The following is a 12,171-nucleotide window of genomic DNA, read 5'->3' on the forward strand; positions in this document are numbered from 1 at the left end:
TCAGAAAAATGACTTTGAACATGTTATTTTGTTAAATTATAGATGTTAACTGAATAAATTCTTTGGTTGCATGTTTTCTTTCTACAATCACTTGATTGTTTCCTATAAAACCCTGCTGACTTTTCATGGAATGTGTTGGAAAATTTTTCTCACAATTTTCCTTCTGTGTCTGTCTTTCTGGTAGTCACTTCCCTTATTATAAGCTTAATTGCTATGGATTTTGCAATAAGGATATGCTCATTATTTTGTTGTTCAAAACTTGTTTTACTTGGGTTGATTTTTTTTTTCTTATCTGATTTCAGGATCCACCATTTCACAAGAAAGCTAGTGGTAAATTACCTAAAGCACTTCCCAACCTATGGCTGTACATTTAAAAACAATATGAATGAAGAGAACACAAACATTTTATTATGTGTAATTGCCTATGCACTGGATGCTTTATATTGAACACAAATGTTAATGGAATATTTATTCCACATGTACCTATTTGCAAATTCTATACATTGTTTAGAACCCAGCATCTGGTCTTAGAGGATTCTTATTTCAGGATCCCTTTTCAGAGGATTAAACCAAGCCAATAGAGCCCCAAATCAGTTTGACAGTCAGTTATTTCTAAGGTTAACAAAGAGTAAAAGTACCAAACTTTAGCCATTCAGGAAAGCAAGATTTGTACATAGATCCGTAAACGTATATATGAAAACCAACTGTGAGTCCCCCTAGAATGTAACAGGGGTAGGAAAACTCAGTCACGTTTGGAGAATGGACTGCCAGATTTCACAACCTCAAGTTTGCTTTGCCTCTAGCATTTTTCCCTCATTTTTTTTTTTTCCTAGCTAGGTGCATTTTGAAGTAAATTTAACTTGAAAAGCATGTTTCTAAAGCTAAACCACAGACTGTGCAATGTGAATAATAATGATCCTTGGCTTATTTTTTTTCAATTCTAGAAGAAATCTGACAGACCAGGCCAGTTATCCTGTCTGTATAATAATTCATACAGGTTTTTTTTTTCAACAAACAAGTCTGAAAATTAGATAAAATATATAGAACACAGTAAAAAAAAAAAAGTTCAAAATCATTCAAAGCCATGCAATTAATTTAACCACCTCTCAATTCTGGTAAATAATGTATACTTTTAACTTCAGGTTATTCTTTTTTTTTTTTGTATAAGTTTATTGAGGTATATATTACATTTCATGAAATCTACCCACTTCAAATATACAATTCAATAATCTTCAGTAATTTTACTGACTGATGCAACTGTCACCATAAATCAGTTTTAGAATATTTTTATGCCCTCCAAAAAGTAATGATGATGAACTCATCACTGCATTTTTAACTAGATTTTAAATATAATTCTAAGTTGAGTCTTTACATTGACTTTATTTTTTCATAAATAAAACTCAACACAAAGTGACTTAAGTTCAGTTCACAAGCTTGGGAATGAATGTTTAGAATTTTTCCACACCTCAGTTAAAATGAAATATCTCTCCTCTAAAATCTGAAGTTTATGCAGCATTGTCTGAGAACTGTTCTATGTAGACTAAAGACAATTTTTTTGTCAGCTATTGGGAATTAGAAATGCAGGAACCCAAGTATAAACATTGAAATGAAAGCCAAACTCTTAAAAGAAACAAGTATTATTATATTTGTATCTGCATAATTTCTTTTTTGCTTTTTTTATGCAATCCAAAAATGGAACAACTTAAGGCTATTTTTTCTAGTGTGCTAAAGTTTTTATGGGGCATGTAAAAATTAATCTGCTCCATCTCTCAAAATTCTAAGGTCAATTATGTGAAGTTTGCATAATTGTAAAACTATGTATTGATGCATTTTCCTTATTTGGATGGACTTGAGAATTAGTATTACTCCAAAATTCATGGCTAGCTAAAAAGGTATTTGACAAAATTTCTTTAGATAAATTAATCCTGTGCCTGGAACTAAAGAGGTCAGGCCACAGGCATCATGGAAATTAAACAGCAGGTAGTCTGCCTCTGCAATTTCCTCTTTGTTTTCTGCTTAAGGTTTTAAAAATCTCTGTTTGTGGGGAATGAAATATTATTTAGGGCAACTAAATGTTTGTATTTCTTAATCAAGTGATAGGGGACAAAGAATGAAGGAATTTGCTTGGGAAGTGTCTTAGTAAGTGCAAGCGTGAGCAATGCAAATTTTACAGCCAAAAGAGAAATTTTACAGGCATAAATGCTTTTGGAGACTCTGTAAGTCTCTGTTGATGTGCATTTTGTTTATATAAATATGCAAAACACTCAAATTGGCATATTCCCCACCTGCATCTTACAGACAGCTAGACTACAAAAATTAATAAACACAGCCTCTTTTTAGTAATTAATTAGTTAAATTTTAATTGATCAGGGGTTTGGGATGATGCAGAAGTGAATATTAGGATTCATGTAATAGTTAAGTGTATTTAGCCTTTTCCTATTACTTAAAATTTTTTCAGATGACTTCTTTTGAATTAACAAATAAAGACTATTATGTTAAGAGTGTATCTATGTTATAAATAAGTTCCTAGCATAAAAGCAACATGGAAGTAGGGCTACTCAGAAAGATGGTTTTATTGTCATCAAAACATTTTACATTCTATATAATGACCCATCAAAAATGTTCTCTTTTCTGGAATACTCCCTTTTCCCATTTTTTTCAAGCCAATGAGAATTTCTGTATGTAAGCAAATTGGATAGCTCTGAGTTAATTCAAAAATCTGATTTCCAAATGTTTGACCAGACTTTGCAGATTTCCTGTTATGGGGGGTTTGGGCTTTTACTTCCCTAAAGGAAGGGATCAACCTACATGATTTCTAAAAAGGACCTCCTTCCCCGCTTCAGTTAGTCTCTGTTGCACTCAAGGTAGAATTGCTAGGCATACACAAGCCATATAGGTCAGGCCTATACAAGCCATATGCTAAGCAGAATTTCTCAACATTTTTTTCTGCTTCCACACACAGGATCAATACTATTTAGATGCAACATATACTTCTATGGTGTACATTTATGGGGGGATAATGCATTATAAAAATTCATGATTCATACAACAGTGAAGAGTAAAGTAATAGTTGCTCACTCATGGATGTGATACTTATAAGGACAATTGTCATTCCTTCAGGAATAAATCAATTTCTCACTCAACCAAGAACATATATAAGTGAGAGTGAAGTTATTGTAGGACTGGACTTGATTTTACACAAAGGCAGGCATGCATAAATCTGTGTGTGTGTGTATGTGTTTTAAATTTCAGTACCTCAGTTAAAGTTAGCTATTTATTACCTGTGACACAAACCCCAACTAATCCTACTACAAGAGTGTTTATATGTGGTGCCTTAAAGAATTCTGGACGGACACACTGTGATATCATTTTCTCTGTCTTCTTTTCTTTTCTTACTTATAAAAATGAAAGGATCCAGCAAAGAATGAACAAAATTATTTACCTTGGGCCTCAACGAAACCAACTAGGAGCAGACTCAGATAAGGATGTCAGCTTAGGATTTAGTGTCTAGTATCTAACTAACAACGAAGTTTGACTAAAATCATGGATTTAATGAGCAGAGATACTGGTGTCCAACAGGTAGAAAGCCTATAATTGCAGAAGTACCTCTCCCTTAAATAGCATAATAGGTTAAAAATGTGTTTTATCAAAGCTTCCACGGGTAGATTTTAAACCTGAGTGTTGGTTAAACATCAAAGACAGTGCATCATAGCAGTTTCTGGGTTTGAATAAAGTAAGAAAAAAATAATTACTGCAAGACTGTGTGCATACCAGGTATTTCCTTAGATACCTCATTACCTATCTGTCAAGAAGAGGTCTTTAATTTGTTTGAAAAAACATCTAGATGTTATTCCACTACAGTGATTATTTTAAAATGTAATTTTTATTATTATTCAGGTATGGTAAGTCCAGCAGGTTAAGGAAATAATTGCTATTGAAAAGGTAGTTTGTTATTTACAGTCCCCAAGAGGAAGGGGCACGTCATACCTTGGAGGACCACACAGAGAAGCACCAGGGTCAGTCAGGAGGTAGAGGGAGCAAGGAAAAAGCATGAGCAAGAGCCTTTACTGTGGTTTTGTAAGAAAGGCAAGGCAAGGGGAGATAAGGTAAGTATACTTAGGATTGGCTAGTTTGAATAATTTCAGCAGTAGACTGTGAGGTATAAGGACTTTCTCTAGTTGTCTGGTACTTGGTTTTAAGATGATTGGGGCAGAGGAATATTTCCTGGTAGAGCATAAGAGCCAGATGGAGAAGGTAATGTGTTGATTAGTTTGCAGTATGAGAGGCACACTCTTGGGCAAGTCTCTGCCATTTCTAGGAATTGGCTAACCCTGGGAGAGGCAGCCTATCCCTGGTCAGCAAGGCTACAGATGCCAGAGCATAAAGAATACAGAAAATATAGTTAATAGTGTGACATATCAATATTAAGACCTAATTATGCAAATCATATATTTTACTTCTTTTTAAATTGAGGTAACATTTATATATAGTGAATTGTCTTAACTGTAAGGAAAATTAAATGACTTTTAATAAGCATATCTACCCCTGTGAAAATACAGAATATTTCTATCAGTGCTGCCTTTCCTTTTATAGTTATAATTTGTGAATAAAAGTTTGATTTACTTAAGACCAGTATATATTTTGTCTATTTTCTAAATATAGCATACATAATATATTGTAAATGTTTCCTCCTTTCTGTTCTGCTTGAACACATGAACCAAACAGCCCAAGACCCAAGAGGGTAGCCTTTCAGACTAGTTTTCTTGCCATTATCTGTAAAGAGGAAGCTGGGTCAACGGCAGTCCTCTTTTGCTCCAAAGGTGCATTAAAGTTGTATAAAGTTGTAAGTTGTATAAAGTTGTAAAGTCCACTGCTGCACATAATTAGAAGGCAGCAGGCTGCTTGTCAGAAGCTCCACAGAGAATACCACCAGAGTCCAGATTTAATCCCTTCTGTCCTGTGCTGGAACGTGGCCACTCTACTCCTGAAGGACTCTTGAGTCAGAACAGACATACTACCTCAGCAATCCTTTGAAACAAACAAACAAAACCTCACACTGTGGTTAGCCTAGTTCTTGTCTGAAGCTTTCTGTTCATTCATCTGGTCTTGACCTTGTACCATCACCCTTTTCCCCATCACATCCCTATTATCTGTATTCAACAGCTGCTCCTCTCACTCTTTGGAGACATCTATACTAAAATAATTTTGCCTGTACTAAATGTTGTATATCATTTGATTTTGCCCAAGATTTCATATTTAGTATTTAAACTTGGATTATTAACTTCGGTTTTGAAGTTTCTACTCTATTGTCTTTATTGTGTGGAAGCTGCTGAATTAAGACAACAAGCTTACCATCCTACATTGGTTAGGAACTTGGGATATTAAAATCCTATCAAAGCAGATTTTCTAAATAGAATAACTAGGAAGCTTATCCAAGAAGAACTTTGAAAACTTCAGGATTAAGACATATTGCTATTCCCAAAGCCAAGTTGTATCTTCTGGAAATTTTAAGATATTTAGAAATCTTATGAAGTGAGGAATTTCTCAGACAACTTTCGGCTCTCTGGGAGGGAAGATTCTATCCTTTCCATGTATATTATCTCTGGAATGCACTTTTCTAAATCTAGGCTCAGGCCTTAGAAGTGTGAAGTGTGGATTTTCAGAAATAATGTAAAGAATATTGCATAGTTTAAAATAATGCATGCAGAGCTAAATGTCTATCTGTCTAGGAATTCTGAGAGTACTTTATGCTTCATGTGTAATTGATGAAGGAAAAGAATTCCCTAGATGTAATTTAATTTTAGTTGTCTTGTGTTAAAAGACAGCTAGACCCTCCAGCAGCATCACATTATCTGTGTAAATAGAGAACATTAGGCTAAACACACACACACACACACATTTAGATGAATAACCACCTGCAATTTTCATTGCCTTGTACATGCATGAAGTCCTTGATTAGGGCTCACTGGACTCGGAGACTACAGGCATGTTGAGAGTACTCATGGTTCTTTGAAGGACTTAAAGAGAAAAATATTGTAGAATATCTCAGCAAATCCAAGGAACATTTTTTTTTCTAAAATGTACTGATGCTATAAATGTATATAATGTCTCCAGTAATCTCAATATTTTATGACAGGTTTGTTGGTATGCTGCATTTTTCAAAGACAACTAGTTTTAAAAGAAATCTTTATTTGCTCCACTTTCTGTTATTTCCTACCTACAAGATTTTTTTATTTTAGACTTAACTCTTAGTGGACGATAAAACCCTTAAAAATAGCTGTGTGTCAATATTAACCTCTTTCACAGTGAAGAATTATATCTAGAAACCTATGATTACCCCCCATAGATTTTCAAAGCCATATTACGTATGGAGATTATAGAAAATATATATACTGGTCTGTCTCCTGGTCCTGGCACAGAGCTACTAAAACTCACAATTTCCTAAGTGATAAGAATACTAGGAACATCTTTTGTCCTTTTGTCTTCTACCCCAGTTCCTAACACCATGCACCTGAAGCTCTTGTAATTTCTTGGGTGATACGAGTGTCTTTTGTTCTAATGAGGTGACTCTGGGTGGGCTCCTGAATGTCTTCTGGAGGAGGACTTCTCACCAGAAAGACCAAGCCTTTATTAGAAGCCTGGAATTTTCAGCCCACCCCATTCCCTTGATAAGGGGGAAGGGATGAAAATGGAGTTAATGACCTATCATGCCTACGTGATGAAGCTTCCATAAAAATCCAATGGTATGGGGTTAGGAGATCTTCCAGGTCAGTGAACACACCCCAACTCCACAGAGACAGAAGCTCCTGAACTTAGGAGCCTCGTAGACCTTGCCCTATGTCTCTTCATCTGGCTGTTCTTCTGTACCCTTTATCATATTCTTTAATAAACTGGTAAACGTGTTTCCCTGAGTTCTGTGACCACTCTAGCAAATTAATTGAACCAGAGCAGAGGGTCATGGGAACCTCCAATTTGTAGCCAGGTCACACAGAAATTGTGGGTAACCTGGGAAGCTTCTAATTGTGATTAGCATCTGAGGTGAGGGGCAGTGATGTGAGATTCAGCCTTTAACGTGTGGAATATTACACTATTTGCAAGTAGATAGTGTCAAAATTGAATTGTAGGAAACCAAATCAGAATTGATTAGTGTGGGGAAACCTACACATTTGCTGACCAGAAGTGTCAGAAGTGTGATAAGTATGGTAATAGTGTGAGAGTAAAGGAGAGGAAGAACTAGATTTTTTAAAAACAACGTATTGAAGATTGATCCGATTGTAAGAGGATATTGAATGATATGAAAAGAAGGAGAACTTAATGTTAAAGATCAATTGATAAATGAAAAACAGCATCTCTTTTGATGAATTCATGTAATAAACATCTATGAAATGAACCCTTCTATTACTACTGTTTTCTTTCTCTTTTATTACTCCATGCTGAGATGGGAATTAGATTATACATTTTAACTGTATTCTCCACTCTTTAAAACTACTCTGGGGTATTCAAATTTTAATAATGAAAATTTTAAAGATTTTAGAAATTTAGAACTAAGAAGCCTAAAATTTTGACAAGAATTTTCCCCTCTGGAGAGATCTTGCTCAAAATTTACTTTCAATGTATACGTTTTAGAATGTTTTTCTCCCAGCACTATTGATTCAGTTTAGAAAATTATTTTTCTCTTTACTATATAAAATAAATGATATAATTTTATAGAAAAAGGTATCTCTGTTTAACATCTTATAATTTTCACTTTTGTTTGAATTTTATTATTTTAATAATAAATCAGGAGTTAAATAGGATTATCTTTCAAAGGAACTAGTCACAAAATATATTGTACATTTTTTTGCAAAGCTAACCAAACTGAATAAATAGATTTATGTGCAGTTGGTGTGATGCTAGACACTAAAGACTCTGAGGAACTTACAATCTAATGGGAAGACACACTAGTAAGCAAATGGTATAATTGCAACACAATGAGATGGGCTGAATAATAAGAGAATGAACAACTATACTATATATCAGAACAGAGGAAGGAGCTGATTAACTATGGCCTAAGGGACTCAAAAAAAGCTGTATATTAGCAATACCTTTCTAAGGATAATGAGTAGAAGAGATTTTTCCAGTGGAAAATGGAAGAGACTGAGTGTTCCAGACAGGGAGTATATTGCAAGTACAATTGTAGGCAGTGGCCTAAGGAATTGTCTTTAGAATTTTAGTTTTAAAGGCGAGCAATAAATGATAAATTTGGTATGTATATTACAGTCTAATGAGGAATCTTAAATAATAATGTAATGAATTTCAAATTACATATCCTATTGTAGTCCAGTATTTCTCAAATGTGTGATCTTAAGAGGTTTCTGACATCAAATTCTTCAAAATATAGATTGCTAGACCTTTTCTTTGAAACTTATTTTTTAGTTAACAAGTTTAGGAAAACTGATTTGAAATTATGGGGTTTTGAAAGAGAACACGGTTAATGTTTCATTTGCTTTATAAAATGATAAATAATCAAAAATGTGTGGAAAATTGAAGGAAGTTCTGTGAGATGAGAGGCACAGAATCCAATGCACGTGAAAGGTGGCAATGGTTTGAACTGAAGCAGGGCTGGAAAAACTATAACTTGGTAGAAAGAAAATTCATTGACTTTCAGATGCTGAAGCTGATTGGCATGCAGTGTTATTGGTGAGGGAGAATATATAAAGAAGTATAACTCTGAAATTCAAACTGGTAGGCTGTAAAAATGGTGAGTCCTGGGGTCAAAACAGGAAATTCCAGAGAACAAGTTGGGGAAATCAGGATAGGGGTGGTAAGATGGAGAACATTAAGCTATGAACGATTATGCTCATTCAAACTCAAGAGTGTTTCTGGACTTTATAGAAATGTCCACTTCTGAAAAAAAAAACTAGGAAGGAAATGTTCTTAAGTGGGCATTGTAATGAATGGTACAAAAAAATAAGAGAGGAATGCTTTTAAAGGTATGCCTGATTCAAAGGAAAAATCTTTCAACCATTTACTCGATGATATTTTCCCATGGAGATAATTTTTTAAAGCTTTGGCTCCCTTAGAAAAAGAAATACTGAGCCTTTTTTCTTATTACTTTAACTTGTCCAATCTCTAAACCACAGAGATACTTCAGAGGTTCATTAGAAATTCCCAAACCCAGAAAGAGGAAAGTCCCAATAAAAACAAATGAACCAAACCAGATCCTTAGAGTTGAATTTTGAAGTTTTGACTTCCTGATTCTAAGGATGGGTCATATTTTAGTTGCAGAATAATGGTAAATTCCGCTTAAAAACACCATAGTTAAAATAATAAATCCTTTCCACGTCTGACAGTAGATTTGGATACACAAGTATTTTGTGATTCAAATACAAATTGTGAACTACACAAGCCCCATCTCTAACCAAATCTCTTTACATTGAAACCTTTCTTAGCCTAACATCTTTGCTTGCCCATTGTAATTTGCTTTTCTATTATTACATTAGATGCAATCAATGGCTCAGGCTAGGCGGACATTGAGAGAAAATCTTACTCTTCCTCTGTAAATAAATAACTGGGGTTCAATTATGAATTATTAAGGGTTATACTTCTCTGTCTATCTTCTGGACTAGTCATGCATGTCTCTGACTCAAGAAACTGCCATTACAGTGGCCTGGAAATAGGGAAGAAAATACTCAGGGAATAATTCAACCTTTGGTTCCCAGAAAGGTATGCCTCCTTAGAACAGAAATTGAAAAACATTTTGAGACCAGCTTTCACAAAACACATGTTACTAGATAACATGGGGTGAAATATCTGTCGAGTCCTGTGTCGTGACCTAAGAAAAATTTTAAAGAATGAATTGAGAGAGCCATGAGCAAGTTCACTGTGACACTGCAAGTTAAGAAATTTTTCAGTATTCATTCAGAGTGTTCCGAATTTTTCAGCAGCGTGGAGAAAGTTCAGAAAAACTTCATGGAGGGTGATTAACTGTATGATTTATGGGCTTCTTGTTCCCTCCCAACCTTCACTGTTTTTCTCTTGTATTTGTATTCTTTTAAAAAATATTTTAGTTAAAAATAAAATTTCACTTTGCCAAGTATATCATATCTTCTTTCTTTATTTTCCAAAGAGCACGTATGTCCAATTATACTCAGAATAGCAAAAGCTAAGGATCAAATATTTGCTCCCTCTCAAATACCAACACAATAAAAATGTATGTTACACACCCAGACATTACTTTAGAGTTATTAACTTACTAAAAATTATTATCTTCCTACTGTTTTAATTTTTCTTCCTACCAGTTCATTTTTTTTCCTCTACAAAACTATTCATTCACTAAACTGTGTAAATTCCTGGACCCGTTTCATAGCAACCTACTTAGTCATCAACTTCTTCCTGTTAATAAGAGAATCATTGTAATAATATATCATTTGAGGTATATAAAAGTCACCAGACTAAATCTCTTAATCCTGGGCTGTTGAAGTGTTCATCAGTAATTGCTATTTTAGCTTATACACCAGCATTTTGCCAGGGAAAACCTATGTTTCCTCTGCCTCAGTAACTTTTCACTCTCCTTCCAAGCATTTCTCCAATTTTCGGATTTTTTTTTTATCATTCTGTACAACTATTACCCACCACTCCTTCAAATCACAAATTTAAAAAAACAGAGAAATGAGAATAAAATAAATCAAATGTAAGATATACATTGCATCATTGATATACAATGTATCACATTATTTTACACAGACAAATAAGAATTTCTATGAATTTTGAAAATTACTTTGAACACATCACTCTTCGATACCTAGAAACGAACCAAAAAAAAAAAAATCACTGTTTCTCATCAGTGTTACAAATTGTATTACAACACATGAGCAAGTATGGATAAATTATACTTCAAGCTATGAATTAAGAAGTGTTCTAGAAAACATTTTAGAAAGCGTGGATACCGTGGAGTGCCCATGGAATTTTTCTCTTGCTGCATGTGTTTTATTATGTCTTAAAATTATTTATTAGGGGAGAGAAAAACAATTTCTGTTAATTATTTATTAATATTAAAATATTGATGATCATTACCTAAATGTAACAGGATTTCAGCTGGTGCACTGGGTTGAAACTGCTGAAATGCAGCCAGTACAAGGGATGTGTATTAAAAGAGCAGTACAAATGACTTAACAGGGGCCTAAAAGCAGCAATCCGAAAACGTTCATTTAACTTACAGGTGGCACAAGCGTCGAGCAATTGCCTCTACTTAAGTAAATGTGGAATTACAAAAGGCTATTTATTACAGTCCAACAGGGCACTGCAGCTTGCTTAAAGACCTTTGAAGAATTTCAACAGTTATAAAGTCTTACTCAGTGCAGAAGCAATAAAATTTAAGTAGATCCCCAAAAGAGCCTGGAAAGCTTTCATTAAAAAGTTAATACAATCTTCTTCACAACTGTTCTTGGAAATGAATTATTTTCTCTCTCCTCTTTTCTAAGGAGAGATGCTATACCTGGTCATTTTCAAACCTTCTTTGAAAATGTATTTTAACTGTTAAGAAAAAGAAACCAGGTTCATGGTGATATGAAACGAAGTAGGGATGGTCTCCATGGGTTTACTAAGAAAGTGTTCCAACATTCAGCTTCTTTGAGATACTCTGTGAGCACACATTAGAAGTTATTTTATTAATGGATTTACTTCAGGAGGAAAGTTGGTGGAATTTTTCCATTATTTTTGTACAAAAAGCAAAATTTGGTTCCTAGGACATTGGGGTTGAAATTATTCTATTAATGATTAAATAATAAATTGATTTTTCTAAGTATTAGAGTAAGTAAAAAGAAATTAGTTCTTAAAAATTTAATGCACCTGTTATTTATTTCTAACTCAGTGATGTGTTTATAAATTTCCAATATGTTTATAAAATTTCAACTAAATATAACCAAAATAACTTATCCTTTGCTTAGAATCAATTTCAGAGCAGCAAACTGCCTCGGGTTGAGAGCTGGGGGTGTTGTGAAGCCAGTTTGAGAAGTAAAACAATAATATTGAATAGACAGAAAGTGAACCTAAAAGGTAAATGGCATCAAGTTACATGAAAGAATGTTAATTGTTAACGGGAGCAAGATGTGAATAAGAAAATGATTTTACTTTTCTATCAGAAAAGCAACACCTACATTTTTCTTTGGAAAAAGATTAAGTAACCATCCC

At 34.0% G+C, this 12,171-nt stretch overlaps 1 protein-coding gene across 2 annotated transcripts in view; it reads left to right on the forward strand.

Moving 5' to 3' along the window:
- The window catches only part of EPHA3 (EPH receptor A3), a gene marked incomplete at both ends in the record, with an annotated part of 372,586 nt that overhangs the window by 277,162 nt on the left and 83,253 nt on the right, over positions 1–12,171 (forward strand). The window lies entirely within an intron of this gene.

Source organism: Mesoplodon bidens, assembly GCF_964165515.1.
Source record: "Mesoplodon bidens genome assembly, chromosome: 5".
Lineage (NCBI taxonomy): Eukaryota > Metazoa > Chordata > Mammalia > Artiodactyla > Ziphiidae > Mesoplodon > Mesoplodon bidens.